The sequence below is a fragment of the Salvelinus namaycush genome, chromosome 21, assembly GCF_016432855.1.
Source record: "Salvelinus namaycush isolate Seneca chromosome 21, SaNama_1.0, whole genome shotgun sequence".
NCBI lineage: Eukaryota > Metazoa > Chordata > Actinopteri > Salmoniformes > Salmonidae > Salvelinus > Salvelinus namaycush.
Genome location: NC_052327.1, coordinates 9,899,810 through 9,906,111, shown reverse-complemented (window position 1 = coordinate 9,906,111; position 6,302 = coordinate 9,899,810).

Below are 6,302 nucleotides of genomic sequence, written 5' to 3'. Positions count from 1 at the left end.
TATTCGTTTTGCAAGGTGAAGCTTATAGCCATAAATTAGCCAAAAGTTTTCAATATATTGTTTATACTTTACATTTCTTGCAGCATTTATTCTTGCATTTATTCTTAAGTATTTGTTTAGTAATACTTCTGCCAAATCATGTATGCAAGACAGAGTGCATTCGAAAAGTATTAAGACCCCTTGACTTTTTCCACATTTGACATTCTAAAATTGATTCAATTGTGTGTAGATTGATGAGAAAAAACAACAATACCCCATAATGACAAAGCAAATACAGTGACTTTTTTTTTTGCAAATGTATTAAATATAAGAAACTGAAATATCACATTTACATAAGTATTTAGACCCTTTACTTAGTACTTTGTTGAAGCACCTTTGCCAGCGATTACAGCCTTGATTCCTCTGGGTATGACGCTATAAGCTTGGCACACCTGTATTTGGGGAGTTTTTCCCATTCTTCTCTGCAGATCATTTCAAGCTTTGTCAGGTTGGATGGGGAGCGTTGCTGCGTAGATATTTTCAGGTCTCTCCAGAGATGTTCGGTCGGGTTCAAGTCCAGGCTCTGGCTGGGTCACTCAAGGACATTCAGAGACTTGTCCCGAAGCCACTCCTGCGTTGTCTTGGCCAAAGAGTTCAATTTTGGTTTCATCAGACTAGAGAATCTTGTTTCTCATGGTCTGAGTCCTCTAGGTGCCTTTTGGCGAACTCCAAGCGGGCTGTCATGTGCCTTTTACTGAGGAGTGGCTTCCCTCTGGCCACTACCATAAAGGCTTGATTGGTGGAGTTCTGCAGAGATGGTTGTCCTTCTGGAAGGTTCTCCCATTTCCACAGCGGAACTCTGGAGCTCTGTCAGAGTGACCATTGGGTTCTTGGTCACCTCCTTGACCAAGGCCCTTCTCCTCCAATTGCTCAGTTTGGATGGGCAGCCAGCTCTAGGAAGAGTCTTAGTGATTCCAAACTTCTTCCATTTAAGAATGATGGAGGCCACTGTGTTCTTCAATGCTGCAGAAATGTTTTGGTGTACCCTTCCCCAGATCTGTGCCTCGACACAATCCTGTCTCGTAGCTCTACAGACAATTCCTTCGACCTCATGGCTTGGGTTTTGCTCTGACATGCACTGTCAACTGTGGGACCTTATATAGACAGGCGTGTGTGCGCCTTTCCAAATCATGTCCAATCAATTGAATTTACCTCAGGCCAGGGCCAATCAAGTTGTAGAAACGTCTCAAGGATGATCAATGGAAACAGGATGCACCTGAGCTCAATTTCGAGTCTCATAGCAAAGGGTCTGAATACTTATGTAAATAAGGTATTTCTGTTTTATTTTTAATACATTTGCAAAAAACGCAAGATGTGGAAAAGGGTACGGGTCTGACTACGTTCTGAATGCAATGTATGTTACTAGAATTTATTCACAACGAGTGCAATATGTATTATGACTTATGGCCAAATTCAACAACCATTTAGAGGGGAAAAAGTTATCCCCATCTTATTATACAATTTACTTATTGACATTGCCAAATTAAGTAGTGGACAGAAAGCTTTGCTAAAATGCATTTTGCATATTATTTGTGGCTGCTACAGTTGTCATACATGCCAAAGTTTAGATTTCAGAAGGGTTTGTAAACTGGAATGTGTTGACATAATGACAACTTTCTTTGCTTTGCTTTTTGAAAACACTTTTGAGATAGTATACTTCATCAGTTATCTGAAACTCAGATCATTTAGGTGGAGTGAAATGTGTTGAAAATCCTAGAAACCACTAAATTTGCACCTGTGTTGTATGAACTGTATGAGTAACTGTTAACTAAGGTTGATGGGATCATTTCTCTCATGTTGGTTCATGACCTAAGACTTTTTGACTTTACTGTTCGAAATGTAATTGAAATTGTACATGTATTATACTTTTATATTCACTATATAAAATTAATAAGTGGCCATGCATTAATAGGCAAAGAATCTTTTTGCTTGTATGTTGAAAGTGAGTTATTTGAACTTTAATTTTGGATATTATATTGAACCTTTTGGTTGGTTTCAAAATATTGTTTTAAATTGTCAACAATTAAATTACTGAAAGGCATATTTAAAAATAAATCTATTTAACCTTTATCCAGGTGAAATAATTAAGAAAAAAATATTATTTACAATGACGGCCTGGCATACCAGTCTGAGCCAGACTGCTTTAAGCCTGTGATTTCACCTTTAAATTAATTACTGTAGTAATTTTAAGAGGTACGCACACTTGCTTGTTTGCATGGTTGTTGTACTGTATATGCACCACGATTGTAATCTTCAAATTATTACATGCCAATTTAAATAACATGCATTCTTCATATGTGTTTTGGGTGGATGTATAGACTATTACCTCAATGAGGTATGCTATGAAGTGTCACAAAAACAATTTTGCTTTCATTACTGTGTTTACTTCATGTATGGACTCTTAACGATAGGCAGCTGTGTAATTCATGGGAGGGGGTTGAGAGAGAGAAATGTTGTCAACAATCACTTCTTCACAACTGGAATCACAGTGCCAAAAATATTTCCCACCCCAATGCAAATATTCAGAGGAATGCTTTTTTTGTGTTATCTTGGCCAATCATCTTTTTACTTAGCTTAGGTCGGGGTATGTGGAGTTTTTTGCTTATTCTATAAATGATTGTTTTGCACCTTATATGTTTATATTTCTGTGTACTTTATATTAATGATTGTATGTCCACAGCAAATGTGCATGTTAATTCATGAGCCAAGACCAAGAAAAATAAGGAGTTCTTGATCCTAGTGCATCTAGATTTATACTGTCATCTATTTCAGATTTTCCAAACTGAGCTTGTACCAAAATTCAAATTCTAGATCTACATTTAGCCTACCATTTGATATATTGTAATATACACAATGTAGTTTTAACAAATGTATGTATGCACAATATTGTATGCAGCCAAATGAAAGTCAATCAGTTATACTGTGGTATTAGTGTATTTCTTATATATTTTTGAGGGGGGAGATTGCAACGATTCCTTTGAATGGTTGAAATGCCTGCACTCTTATATCACTCTGTTTTTGAAAAGGGATAAATTAACAATACAAACATTTACCTTAATCAGTAACACTTCACATTTAGGTACCCTTTAAGGGGGTTGTAAAGGGTTTATACATATAATGAACAAAAATATAAACGCAACATGTAAAGTGTTGGTCCCATGTTTCATGAGCTGAAATAAAAGATCCCAGAAATGTTCCATACGCCCAAAAGCTGATTTCTCTCAAATGTTGTGCACACATTTGTTTACATCCCTGTTAGTGAGCATTTCTTTTTTGCCAAGATAATCCATCCACCTGACAGGTGTGGCATATCAAGAAGCTGATGAAATGGCATGATCATTACACAGGTGTACCTTATGCTGGACACCTTAAAAGGCCACTCTGAAATGTGCAGTTTTGTCAAGTTTGTCTCAAGTTTTGAGGGAGCGTGCAATGGCATGCTGACTGCAGGATTGTCCACCAGTGCTGCTGCCAGAGCATTTAATGTTAATTTCTCTACCATAAGCTGCCTCCAACATTGGATGTACTGCCAAATTCTTTAAAACAATCAGCCTCACAACCGCAGACCACGTGTAACCACGCCAGCCCAGGAACTCCACAGCCGGCTTCTTCAGCTGCGGGATGGTCTGAGACCAGTCTCCTGGACAGCTGATGAAACTGAGGAGTATTTCTGTCTGTAATAAAGCCCTTTTGTGGGTAAAAGCTCATTCTGATTGGCTGGGACTGGCTCCCCAGTGGGTGGGCCTATGCCTTCCCAGGCCCACCCATGGCTGCACCCCTTCCCAGTCATGTGAAATCCATAGATTAGGGCCTAATGAATTTATTTAAATTGACTGATTTCCCTTTCTGAACTGTAACTCAGTAAAATCATTAATTGTCGCATGTTGCGTTTGATATTTTTGTTCAGTATAGTTTAAAAACAATTCATTATTAATTAACATGTAGTTCATAAATCATTGATAAACATTTAAATCAGAAACATAGTGTGTAAGACAATCAGATTGGAATAGTCATTTTGTTAAATAGTGTGATTATGCCGCCAGAGGCATCATGCCCATAGTGAGCACAGGGGCACGTGCCCCCTCAGATTTGTCCTGTTGAAAAATAAATACAAAAATATACATTTTTTGTTGTTGTTTCTCTGTAAAACTGCTAGCCACCTAGCAATATTATGAAATTGGCTTTAGTTAGCCCAGATAGATTCCCAACATCATAACTAGCTACCAAGAAGACATTTCAGGATATCAGTGAAGTTCGAGTAGCTAGCTTGTCTAACTATCTTAGCTTGCATGCCTGCTGGCAAGGTCGGTAGACTTTAGAAAAGCAAATATTTCCTAAATGTACTGAATAAGACTTGCATTCCTTTCAATCTTTGCAGAGAAGCATATTTCTTCTTTTAAAAAAAGACATCAGTCAGAAGCATACAGACTGTTCAAGATATATGCTTAGATATGCAGAAGAATACGGCTCTAGATTGTAGGAAAAGGGGTGTTTGAAAAGTCAAAGTTCTTCAATTTACAGATGGGGGGGCCTAGCCCCCCTATGGACCACTCCCCCAGCCATCCTCACATACTTTGTGCCCTCTTAGATGTTTTAGGTGGATGATGCCGCTATACCATTATTAATAACCATAGTAGTTGATTACAGTGCACAACTCCCATTAAAGGGTACTTAATGTAAAATGTTACTAATTAATCTAACTGTTCAGTGGTACCTGTTTGGATGCATTTAACACTGGAAACATATAAACCTGTCTGTGAACATGAGTATAACGTGTACATATATCCATATATATTCATATGACATGTATACATGAAAATGTATAGACCCCCTGTAATTGACATTGTAAGAATATCTATATGGCGCAAATAATTGTTTAATAAAATATTTTCCATGGTATTTTAACTATTTGTTCATCATGAAGAAACTATTGTACTCAAAGCAAAGCTTTGTCTGGATAGTTTAGTTTCAATCGTGAGGTTCACAAATCAAGCGGTAACTAAGCTGAAGTAATGATTTATTTCTTAAGTCATTTTATAACTTTTTTATAGAGATTTCATTGTACAAAATAATGCTTTTGTCCTACATAAACCCAGCATCATGTAGAATAGTATACATGCCTACAAGCAAGAGGCCAATCAAGTAGTCTTTGTTGAGGCCCATCAATAGCGATAAGTGGCTGGGCCAATTATTTTGTCATCATAACGTCCACTTTGTCTCAAGAGTGCAGATGGCATGGCTTTCTTGCATTAGTTATTCTATTCTGCAAGACTAACCATTTGTTACATTAATTGCATAAATCGAATACAATTACTTCAGTTCCCTTGGAAGAAAAAAGTGTTCTCAATGCAATATTGTCAAAAGCACAAACTGATATCACATTCAAATGCTTACACACGAGACCCATAGAGAGGTCATGAATTGGACACTGACACTGACATACAGTATGCCTTTTGTAAACACCAGCTGGGCGTACTGAAAAGATGTCTGAATAATCAGTGTGTCATCCCCGGTAACTGGTAGTTCTCTATCCAACTTTAGGCAGGCAACGCCAATACACAAACCATTGCCATTTCTAAAAAGATTTTAGGTATATAAGGATTTTGCTGATCATATGAAACACTCCATATTCCAGCAAATGTAAATGAAATGTTGACAGTCGCTTGTAGGCTACCTTCCAGACCAGTTACTTAATAGTGCAGGGTACTCTGTTGCCCTAGACTTTTCTACATTGCTGTTGGAGGGATAATGTTCCCAGGGAGCAACACACATTTGTAATAACACAAGGTACTTGAATAAATGAAGTACATTTTTTGAATTTTGACAGATCGGTTTGTTTTCCAGCTGAGGTACAGCACAGTGACCTAGGGTACCCTTTCATAGGTTGGCCTGAAAACTAGAGTAAGGAAAGTAAAATACATCTTGATATGACATTTAATAAAATGCACATACAATTATATTTGTATTCTGGGTGCACGTTTTGTTGAAATATTATCCATAGAAAGAATGCCAGAACCAGTAAGACACAATTGAACAGTTCCTCTTGGGACTGGGGGAGGAGCTGTGTTTGACAGAGAGCCTTTGTACTGGACAAAGAAGTCTTCATATTAGATAGATCAGCCTGACTGCTGCCGGTCATTTCATGCTGAACTTGGAGGAGGCATAACGCTAATCAATAGAGTAGGTGTGAGTATTGATTGTATCCTAGTTAGCAACCTAATTTAACCTTTGTCTTAATTCCCTTTGTATTCTTGGAGGGTATC